This window comes from Aythya ferina (assembly GCF_964211825.1).
Source record: "Aythya ferina genome assembly, chromosome: 1".
Classification (NCBI taxonomy): Eukaryota; Metazoa; Chordata; class Aves; order Anseriformes; family Anatidae; genus Aythya; species Aythya ferina.
Window position 1 is genome coordinate 113,187,187 of NC_140296.1, and position 12,267 is coordinate 113,199,453.

At 40.6% G+C, this 12,267-nt stretch overlaps 1 long non-coding RNA gene across 3 annotated transcripts in view; it reads right to left on the bottom strand.

Moving 5' to 3' along the window:
- Positions 1–868: 868 nt before the first annotated feature.
- Positions 869–12,267, bottom strand: part of LOC311432717 — a 46,673-nt gene continuing 35,274 nt past the window's right edge. For 2 of the 3 annotated variants that reach the window (XR_014690254.1, XR_014690255.1), the window contains one exon: positions 6,187–6,338. This is a non-coding gene — a long non-coding RNA (uncharacterized lncRNA). Of the gene's footprint in view, positions 2,079–2,209; positions 2,472–6,186; positions 6,339–12,267 lie in introns of those variants that run through there. The other variant, XR_014690253.1, reaches the window with a different exon arrangement.

The window sequence follows — 12,267 nt, forward strand, 5'->3', positions numbered from 1 at the left end:
GCCTACTATCTTCTGGAAACCACCATCTTCCCAGGCCCACCATGGCAGCCAGCCCCAGCAGCACATGTAAAGGGGCCACGATCCAGTGCTCCCAATTGAAACATTGGAATTAACTCTCTGGCCCTCTTCCCAGGAGGAGAAAAAAAAAAAAAAAAAAAACAGCTCCAGGATGAGCTTTAAGTAGGAAGGCTTTGATCCACAGAGCAGTCCATTCCTCTCCAAATACCACGCTGATTTGCTTTGCCCAGAGGGGTGCAGAGTGGAATTGCAGAACAGGACTGTTTCCAGATGGCTATCACAAAATAAATAAATAAATAAATAAAAATTGCCTCTTTTCTCTGCCAAACTTTCAACTGTCTGAAGGAAAGATATGAGGGCTAAAAATCCCTTTGGATGGGACCCTGCAGCCAAAAGGGGCATGTTTGGGGGTGGGGAAACTAACTTGCTTCCTTTCCTCCATTATTCCTCAGGCATCAAATAGTATATCTAGATAAGCACCCCTCCAAGCACTGTCCCTGGTAATTCATGACTGGTTATACCAAAGACCTCCCTAGGAGCAATAAATCTCAGCTTCAAATGATGCAGAAGCACCTTGACCATGAAGGATGCTTTTACTGTTTATCCTGCCTCTCCCTTTCATTTTACACAAGAACATCGCTTTGATGATTTTTGAGGAGGGAAAAGAGGAATAGGTAGGAAAAACAGGGGTCCAGAAATTTTGTCAGGGATTGCAATGAATACTTGGAGAAAATCACAGGTGGAGAAGTCCAGACACTTATTTCTCCCCAGATACAAGTAGCTGAAGACTGAAGGTGAAATGCTATATAACACAGGAGAAACTAACTAATTATCTAATCAAGTCAATACATCCCAGAAGTGGTGAATTTATTCAGCCATTACATTTGTCATTGTTTACAAGCCATTGAAAAAATTTAGATGCAATGAAAGTGAATGTTCTGTAATTCTGTGAAAGCCATTTAAGTGTTCTGCACTGATAAGCTACTGGCAAGTTTTTGCTACTCATGTGCTACCATTTCACTCTTGCCAGAAACTGGGAGGAAAAGGCTGAAATTTATAACTACCATGGGTGCTTCTAAGTAGTATAATCTTTCAGTACTACAGCTCTATTCCCATCCCCCCCCCCAAAAAAAAAGGGACAAGGACAAAATTCCCTTTAGCTGAATGGATGCTCTCATGCCTTCATAGAAAGACACAGCTGGCTTTGGAGGAAGTGAATAAATGAAGAATCCACAACATTACATCGAATAAGAGTAATTAGGCAGAGGCAGTCCTATGTTTACAGAAAACTGATCATCAGTTGGACTCTCTCCTTTTGCATGACTGAGTGCCAACAATTCAGGTATAGAGGGGATGGGTTAGCTTGCTAAGGATCCCCCCAAGGGCAAGTGAATGCATAGCTTCCTAGTCCGAAGGTGTTCCTCTTCAAGTGATCATAAATTGAAGAAAGCATAGATGGTCATAGATGAAGTGCACTGAACTTCGAAGTGTTTTGATTTCTTTTCAAATTAACCCAGTGTCTGTGATAGCCTTTACTTTTTATTTATTAATTTTTAGAAATATGGTATACAAGTACTGTGGTAAACTTTAGTCAGCAGACTAGTGTTTTTTTTTCTTTTCTTTTCTCTTTTCTTCTTTTTTTTTTTTTTTTCCCTCCTGTCTCTGGAGTCATCAAGAAAAGCAAAAAGGGAGAATCAAGCTCAAAGTGAAGTCTGAAGCCTTCTTTGTCTTTACTACATCGGTGTTTTTCAACTCAAAACATACAATATCCTATTGAGGATCTGACTTTGATCTAAGCCACCTGATATTTTAACAACAAAAACAGTTCCAGTGTAAGGTTCTCTTCTCTCACACAACACCTAATCAGCTATAAATAATGACAAAATTATTAGAAATAACTCCTGTAAATGCTCCTGTATTGATTCAACCATGATTATTTTGGTGTTTTATATCCTAGAGGCCTGAAGGCTTGCCTTTCCAGTCCTGTTAAGTACCTCTCCACCACCTGAAGCACCATCCATGCTACTGTGCCTCTCTTCTGCTGTGCAACTATGTATTTCCTGAAAGAACTTGGAAGGAGGTATTAGATATTCTTGAAGACAACTCTTTTTCAAGATCTAGATAGGTTTCTCTTGCTGCCATTTGGTCTATGGCTGGAAGATCTGGGGAATTTCAGCTTCCAAAGACTCACGTCTCCAGTAGTCTCCACCAGTCACTTTGATTTTCTCATACTCTACGGGTTTACCTTCAGGTTTTTGCAAGTCAGTCATCAGATGATTTGTTTTGTCATTTATTAAAGCAAAGAAAATAGGTATTTACTAAAATAATTCACAATATTTCAATATTTCCTCAAGTCCTGATTTTACCTTGAAGATTTCAAAGGTTAACACTTTTACCTCTTGAACACAGCAGTAGTTAGAGTCTGGCAAGACCATTGTCCAAAGTGATGTAACCTGTGGGACCAAAATGGAGCAACACTGTTCTTGCACATGAACATACAGTACTGCATTTCTGGGTCCTTCTAATCCCCTCTCCCCCCCCCCCTTTTTTTTTTTTTTTAAAAAAAAAAAAAAAACAAAAAACAAACAAAAAAAAAAAAAACAAAAAAAAAAAAAAAAAAAAAAAAAAAAAAAAACAAAAAAAAAACACAGGCCCAAAGCCCTCTGGGGATCATCACAAAAATCACAGTGTTCCCAAGTGCTGCACTTCGCATTTAGGGTTTGGGCTTTACTGATAGATGTGAAAACACCTAACCAGGTATGTTCCAGCAAATGCACAAGAGGATGCAGAGAACACAAGTAGTCCCAGCTAAATTCAAGAATAACATCCACTTAGGCTATTTTATTCTAAGTTTACTTTATATTGTGATGGATTTATTGTTTGCTGATCTGACTACAATGCAGACACTGCTTTCTTGCTGCAGAAAAACACCAGATAAGATGATTTAAAATGCAAGCGTCCAAATGTGTAAGATCTAAGTAATGTCAGATTCAGGAAATAGGATAATGTCGATCTTACTGATATGATTTGAGATCCTGTTTTCATTTAATGTCAATGTATAATTGCCTATGAACAGTTTTACTCTACCCTATGCACTTTCCCTTGTTCTTCCATAGCATCCAGATGTTGAAACTCACAGCATTTCCTAAAGTTAGTCACAATTGGATTCTTTGTAGTTCTCATTCGTTTCCTATCACGTATCTTCATTTCCTATAGTCATCCAACCCAGCACTTGGTTTTAAGATGTTCCTCCAAGTCTGAAGCTTACCACAAAAATGTCACTGTACATAAACCTTAATCCAAATCAGCATGATTGTTCTTGAATAATTTAAAGCTAGTCACATACTGCTGGTCTTTTTTTTTACTGTATTAAAAAGCTTTGTAGTATAGCTCAGTGGCCACAATGCACACAGAAATAAAACACGTGCCACACACACATTTAAAAGGTATGTTTCGACAGCACAGACAATAACTTCCAGTCGCTTACATTGTTTCTTCTCTAAAATACAATACCAATAATTTTCCATTGAGTATTATGACCTTTCATACCTGTTAGTCTTACAGCACTACCTCTTTTTAGGATGCAGCACTGTCACTCACGCTTGAATTATGAAAAATAGTAAGTCAGCAAACATGACAAGCAATAAAACAACATCCCTGCCATTGAAAGTGCACATGCATTATTAGATGTTAGAGCATAAAGCTTCTCTTACTATTAATCCTAGGGAAAAATAAAATAGAGACAGAAGAAAATGACTCAAATGTAAAATAGACACATCATTTAGTAATGGTTATCTGCAACTGGTTACCACAAACTATAATAGATAGTTGAGCTTTCCCCTATGTCCCCAGTCTCATCTTGTTCATACTTGTTTTTAGCTCTGCATAAAACATTATTCAGTAAGGTTACATATTTTCAACATTTTGCTATCTGTTTTGAGCTAGGGATGCACGATCAGGGCAGTATGGGAAGGAAACTTTGAGAAGACTTGTTCAGTCTTGAGAAGACTGAAAGAAAATCTTATTAATGTTTACAAATACCTTAAGTGTGGGAGACAGGGGGATTTGACCAACCTCATTTCAGTGGTTTGTGGGGACAGGACAAGTGGCAATGGTCACAAAATGGATCACAGGAAGTTCCGTACCAACATGAGAGAGAACTTCTTCACAGTGAGGGTGACGGAGCACTGGAACAGGCTGCCCAGGCAGGTTGTGGAGTCTCCTTCTGTAGTGGGATTACGTGGCAAGGTTTTGGTAGCAGGGAACCATAGGGGTGGTTTCTGTGAGAAGGGCCTAGAAGCTGCCCCATGTTTGGGAAGGGCCCCACCGCTGACCAGAGCCAAGCCAATAAGCAATGATGTTGTGTGGCTCTGTGAGAGCACATTTAAGTCAGGGAAAAAAAAACGCTGCGCCACACAGCAGCTGGGAGAGTGAGAGGAGTGAGGAACAGCCTTGCAGGTGCCAAGGTCAGTGAAGAAGGAGGGGGAGAGGTGATCCAGGCGCCGGAGCAGAAGTCCCCTGCGGCCTGTGGTGAGACCATGGTGACACAGGCTGTCCCCCGTCAGCCCATGGAGTACCACGGTGGAGCAGGGTTCCACGCTGCAGCCCGTGGAGGAGACCATGGTGGAGCAGGTGGCCCTGCACCGACAGAGGCTGCTGCCTGTGGAAGACCCCTGCTGGAGCAGATTCTGGGCCGGACCTGTGGCCCATGGAGAGGAGCCCACGCAGGAGCAGGTGACCTGGCAGGAGCTGCTGCCCGTGGGGGACCCAGGTTGGAGCAGTTTTCTCCTGAGGGATGGACCCCGTGGTATGGACCTATATCTGGAGCAGTTCTGGAAGAGCTGCTGCCTGTGGGCAGCCCACGCTGGATCAGTTCATCAAGGACTGCATCCCATGAGAGGGACGCCACAGCACAGGGGATGAGAGTGACTGAAAAGGAGCGCTATAGACTGACCATAATGCCCATTCTCCCGTGCCACTCAGGGGGAGGAGGTGGAAGAGGGTGGATGTGGGGGAAGGTGCTTTTGGTTTCTTTCCTTTCTCACTTCTCTAGCTTGTTAGTAACAAGCAATAAATCTTACTATCTCCCTACATTGCATCTGTTTTGCCTGTCACAATAATTACTGTGCAATCTCCTCATCCTTATCTCAACCCATAAGCCCTTTTCATTGTATTTTCTCCCTGTTGCTCTTTGAGGAGGGGGAGAGGGAGCAGTTGTGGTGGAGCTCGGCTGCCCACCTGAGTAAAACTACCACACCTTCTATGGAGATATTCAAGGCCCATCTGGACACCATCCTGGGCAACCTGCTCTAGGGAACCTGCTTTGGCAGGGGGGTTGGACGCGATGATTTCTTGAGGTCCCTTCTAACCCTTACAGTTCTGTGATTCTGCAAAAAGAAGCTGAAAGATTTAGAAGCCATTGTTGCATTATTTTCTTTACTAGGAGATGCTGTTTAAATAAAACTTCCCTTCTGACTTCACATTGACCATTTGTAGGAACATGTGGAAGAGCATCACGAAAGAGGACTGTGAGATAACTCCACCTTTTTTTTTTTTTTTTAAAATAGATTGAAGCCATTACAGCAGAAAATGTTTATGAACCTTAAGTCTGACTTCAGGATGTTTTATTCTCTCAGCCTCCTCAACTGGCTTGACAATAAATAACCCAAAGCACCTTAAAAACTCTTCAGATACCTTTTCTATTTTGTCATGTTTCATTTCAATCTCATTTTGTGATGATTTATATTGTGAGCCCTCGGAAATAACAGGCTGGTGTATGGTTCACTGCCTAGCTGCTTACCTGTGTGTTCATTTGCTTTAGAGGCTGTGCTGAACTGAAAACTAGTGATAAAAGACAAATGCTACCCACTTAGACCAACAAGGCACATACAGCAGGAGCAGTGGAGAGGGCACAACTCCTCCCTAATCACTGAGGACTTGCTCAGGAAGGACCCCTCTTCCTCTGTTCACTCCATGTGAAATTAGGAGGCAAATGAGCTTCTGTCTTGAGAACCACCAACTCAGACAGCCACGGCCATCTAATAGCTCTCAAACACCAACCTTTTTGTCAACACCACACTAAGTCAGAATAAGGGTCCAGCTCCCAAAATACTCCAGTAACTTCCAGTTATTTATGACTCCAACTTTCTGAGCCTGATTTTAACATTGTGCTTGATATCAATTATTTTATTTACTTCAACAAATGCAGATATTTAGCTCATACAGCATCTTTAGATGCAGACTGTGCTGAAGCCAAGACTGGATGTTACGAGCATCACAACAGCATGGACAGGTGAAGTTTTCATGATCTTCAGAGCTTCCTAGGTGAAAACACACATTCGTATTAAGCAGCAAATCAGGTTAGCTGGTTTTGAAAGATTTGCAGCGCCTCAGCAATATTCAGCTCTGATCTTCATCTATGTTTTTATTCATTTGTTATTTAAATCCCATGCATTTAACCTAGAGGCCACAAATCAAAGAACAGAATCACTGCTGCAGAGATACTCTGTGATTTCTTTACTGTTATTTATTGCCTTAGCTCTATAAGATTGCAAGCATTCAATGCTTATGTTTCCTAAACTCCCCTCAGACTCTTATTGAAAATTCTGTCAAAAGAACTATTTCTCAATGGTGTATTCAGTAACAGAAAACAAATTTACTTGCCTATTATGAAAAGACAAAAATATATTATTTTTTTTTCTTTCGTCTCTACTGTTTTGAAAGCTTTGGTACATTTAAGTCTGAAAAATTCAGTTCTACTTGCTGTTGCTCATTCAAGTGATTAAGATAACAAAACTGTCAAAACAAATGCAGATTTCAAGGAACACTGAGCATTGAAAATATTTCATTTACAATCACTCCTAAAAATCCTTTCTTAGTGTATACCGTAGACCTCTTCTTAGTGTGTAACATAGTACCAGCAATTGTTAAGAACTAATAAGACAGACTACATAGTATTTCTGAAGAGTTACCTCTCACAGCCTTCTACATAAATGAACCTCACACAGTTTCACATTGAGAAAACACGCCACGCAAAACACAAATGCAATACAAATGTAGGTAAGTTTGAGTTCACACTCCATTTTCCAAAGAGTCCCACTGATGTCAATAGGTACAGAAAAGCACCTTCAACTCAACATCTGCCTATCAATTTTTAATCGCAGCACTGAAGGAAAGAGTGAGGACAAAGAAAATAGTTATTTGAAATAAATCAGAGTAGCATAGCTGCATAAATCACACAAGGAACTGGGTGGATTTGTTCACTCCCACTATACCTTCTTGAACCAGGTTTGGTGAATCAATCACCACCTGCCCTGTGGCGAGGCTGCCTCCAGGGAGCTATACAAGCAGCTATTACCAGTGTAAAGCAGCACTGCGGCACACCTAATACCAGCAAGGCAGCGCCTTGCCCCACAGGAAGAGCAGGGAGAAGGCAGGTGCAATTACTACCTCAATTATTTGTTACTGACACCAGACCTGGCAGCTCCACCTTGAGGGAGGGGAAGGGAAGAAAGCATGCTATGAGACCATAGGTTAGCTAAAAAAAAAAAAAAAGCACCAGATCTCTGTTTTCCATGTCACTGTAAAACAATGGGCTTCTGGCAGCACAGGGCACTGCAGCACCATGCTGGCCCCTTGGTCTGACAGCAGCTACTACAGCTCAGCCCACCAAGCTCTACTTCCTAGGCAGATAAAATTATTTTGATGTATTAGAAATGTCATTCACTATATATTGGTAGTTAGCAAAGAATATATGCTGCCAGCAGAGACTGCATTAAAGTAACACATAGATTAGGTGTCAAAGACTTGTAGTTAGTTTCTGCTCAGGATGACAGCGGTTCCCAGTAGTTCCACAGGGGTGGTCACTTCAGTGGGACTAGGATAAACTTCTAGATATAAGGACCCATCACATTTACCTATTTCCTGTGTGATACATGAAACAAGGTGAAGCAGCAAAATTCTCCTTTCACACCAACAGGAAAATTGGAAGAGGAAGAAACAGATAAAATTGAACACATGTTTATCCTAACTGAATGATCAAGCTCAAAATTCAGGGCATGGAAATTTCCCTATGTCAGAAAAAATGAAAAGGTATATAGTTTTTTTTAACCAACAAATATTTTAGTTTTTGTAGTTCTTAGGTAAAGACACTAATTTTAAAGATAGCATTGACTATTCCCAAGCAATTCAGATGGCTTGTTGAGTTCCCTCAAATTACATCTCCTTTTTTTTTTTTCCAGAAAAAAAAAATATACTTCAATATCTTACCACAAACACATCACCTTTCCTACTCAAGAGTATGACCAATCCAGGCAAAATACACATTAGTTCACAATTCATCTATCATCTCATGTCTCTTAGTCTCAACTGGTTATACCACCAAGACCACCATTCTTGTCAGTGACTTTCAAACACAGCCTTTAGCTCTATGTACATGGTCTGTCACATGCCAGGAGCGTACAAAAAGTGCTTCAGGGTCCAGACAATCAGGTGAACTACAGCTTCTCTGGGAAAAGGCAGGTGCATTACACTGTCCAGGCCAGTGAAGCACTAGCAAAGATTTCAGATAAAGTCACTGTGCTGTTGGGAAACTAGAGTGCCTTTTCAAACTGAGGTCTCACCTGAAGTTGAGATTATAGGTGGTTCAGTAATTCAGGTACCTTTTCTGGAACATTCAATCATTTTTTCTTGAGCTTTTTAATCAAGGAATACAATTTATTTGTTTCCCTCCCAGAAATGATGAATACTTTGAGGAACCTTCTTTTTTGGGGGGTGAGGCTCACATCTGCTCAGACTGGATGGGTTCGAGATGGATACTTCACTCACCTCATGCTCTGTGTGATGTTAAGGGAACTGATTATCACCTGCAACATCAAACACCTGATGGTCATCTGGAGATAGCACAGCAAGCAAAGAATGAGTAATGGCTGTAATATGGTTAAAACCTAGAGTGAAAGTAGTAAATAAAAAGAGGACAGAATAAAGCTAGAAAATCCTGCACCGGTAATTTATGTGTGCTAAGGAGAGAACCTTCAAACTTGAGAAGTACGTTCAAAAACCAAGAACACAGAAAAAACTACTATTCAGAGAGAGAAACAAGACCAAAATGCTAGGCAAGGTATCAGGGGGAAGTGATCTAGGTGGGAGATTAGGAAGGACTATAAATTTCTGTTCAGAAAGTGTTCGAAGAAGAAAAATGTCTTTCACCTACTTCCATCAAAAATAACAATAATCTTTATACCCTACAGCAGTCTCCTTTACAACTCAAGATTTCTCATGCTTATTCTGTTTCAGCTGCAGTTTTACTACAAGCCATGTAAAATAAGGAGGGGAGGCATACAAAATGCTGGAATATACCAATTTTATACATATATGCACACACAATTAGTAATCTGATGACAGAGACAGGGTGAGAGGTGAATAAAACAGTGACCGTAGGTTTATTTCCTTAAGCAATCAGTGTCTTCATTTTAAAACAGAAAACGTAATGCATTTCGTACGATCTACTGCGTATGCATGGAGTTAAAATTTCGACAAAAACACTACTTTCTGAAACACTGCCATTTCAAAATTTACAGTGCAAAATTTACAGTGCAAGCACCATAATACTATTCCAACTGAAGTACCACAGCAGAAGAAATATTTAACATGAATTATGATCTTTTGGCCTCTCTTTACTCTGTTCTGTCCCTAATGATATTTTTTCTCCCGAAATATACAACAGATATCAGGTATCCAGATGGAAAGACACTGTAGAAAAATTCAAAGCATGTCACAACTTCCAGTTCCCTACCTGCTTTTAATTATTGTCATCACTCCATCTCTAAAAAACAATGCAATCAGATACTGAAACCCAAACAATGCAGATTACAGGAGCAACTGCTACCCACAGAAGTGGAAACCTCATCAAGGTAAGGATTAAAATCTGATTGAAATCTTAGTTATGAGGGCAAACCTCCCATTCAGTTTTTGCTGTGGCCTCTCTCAGGTCATGATTTTTTTCCTGTGTCTTCCTCATTTAAATAGAGAGTCAAGCAGCCATCAGAACAAAGATCTCACGTAGTGTAGAAGGAATGTAGAGAAATGCTATGAAAGTTTCTGAAAGCTTTGTAGCTCACCATCTTGACAGGTGAGAAGAAAGATGTATTATTTTCCTGACACTAGCTGCAACTACTATGATAAAAAGGTAACAGCAAGAAGAAAAATAGGTGTCACTTTCCTGCATTAATTTGCAATATTGTTTCACATTCTTTAAATCCCTTCCTCTCCCATGAAATCACCAGTGTAGGGGAATGAAGCAGTAATGAAATTCTGTTCTAGTGAAGAAGGAACAAAGAGGCCTTTCTGTCTGTGCAGTGCTACATGAAAACTAATTTATATTTAAGTTGCTCACTGAAAAGTGTTCCTGCTAAAAAAGATTTGCACAGTACCTACCTGTCCAAAGGACTGCAACCACTGCATTTTCAAATAGATTCCCTTGAGAGAGCGTAGTAAGCTGTCCCCAACCAATTCACACCCCTCTCAAATCTGTACTTCAGATTTCTCTGTATTCATCAAGATTAGGGATCAATGAGTACATATATCCATAGTGCAGTGACAATTCATTAATCTTGAATATATTTCTTGCAACAGAACATTAAGTGCCTTAAATCATACAAGACACAGATTCCCTTATGGAGCCAATACAAAGTGAAAAGCAGTACAAGGAAGGTACTAGCACAAGACAGATACATACTAAACAAATGTTATTATGGAAAAATGGCAATTAAGATTCTCTTAATTAGCCTGTCATTTTATATTTATCATCATAATGTTTGTTTTACAATGCTTTATTAAATCTGGCTTTATGACAAACAGTCTGCTGGCAATGCATCCTGCTGTGCAACATATGGTGTTACACCTAATGAATATTAATGCTGTGAAGTACAAACGGTCTTCTGGGACAAGGGCTGATGGCTGGGAAACTCCTGCAGATGGCATTATTATTCAAGAAGGTTAACCTCACGTGTTTCTCATCAGGTCTCTTCCACAGCTACCTGGTATTCTGCCTATGGGCTTTTAAGGGAATACAGTAATGCACCAAAGAAACCTCTCAGTTCTATTCCTCTCAGTTGTCAAGCTTCTATTATTATTATTTTTGTTTTTATAACACCACTTCATAGTTAGACTTCATAATGTAAATTCTTCTCATCTTGATACAATAAAATACAACCACCTTCCCAAGCTGAAGCTTATCCTCACTCTGGACTTCCTACTGTGATAGAAGGTGCTTGTTTTAAGTTCTTCTGCTCATGTTTGTGTTACAACCTCCTTATCACAGAAACACAATTATCTTTCCCCTGGGAACTTAGCGGGACCTCTGGTGGTGCCAGCAGTCACAGGTGAGAGCTGGAGGCAAAGGGATGACAGTAAGGATCAACGACCTGGTAGCTAAGTCTCAGAGGCCACAGGAAAAACTCCCTGGGATGAAGCATTTCCTGTAATTCAGTCACTGAGCATCCACAATCAAACCTGGAGAAGAGGAGCTCTCTGCAAAGATACAGTAGGACAGTGATGCACAACCTGTTTTACTTCTGGCTTACTACTTCATTTCTGAGTTTTCTAAGAAGTGTGAAGTCCCACCTTTTCAGTTTTCGAAGCCTTTCACTTCCCTTGGGGAGCTAGCAGTAGGAGAGCATCCAGGCACACCCATCTAATACACTTTGAGTCACATCAAACATGCATGCAAAGACTCCTCAATAGGCCACAAATTCAAGATTACCCTAACTTTGAGTCCACATCAGTCTTCATTTGGAAAGCATATTGAAAACATGAAAGGTAAGCTGCTTCTATCCAAAACTGGTTCCTAAAGGGCCTGCCTGGCAACTTTCTTTAAGGTGCAGAGCCTTATGGAGAGCACTTCTCCTCCTCTCCATTGCTGTCATCCTACTCCAGTCCTGTATTCTCCTGTGTGATCCAGTTAATTGGCAACTAAGAAAAGGGAGAGGTGGCTGCAGTACCCCCAGATCCCACTGCCCACACGTTTTAATGGCACATGACATAATGTTGCCTTTGTCGAACTCAGAAGGTCCCTCATACCAGTAACAAGGGGCCTGACTTCCTCCCTACCCCTTTCTTGGTGTGGGAGATCAATCACAATGCCCATTTTCCCTAGCCGAAAAATCATCACACCAAGAGAAGCAGACACTTGCAGTTCCTTGAGCGTATCTGTTTAGGGAACTAGTGCAACTGGAGAGATTCCTGCTCTGA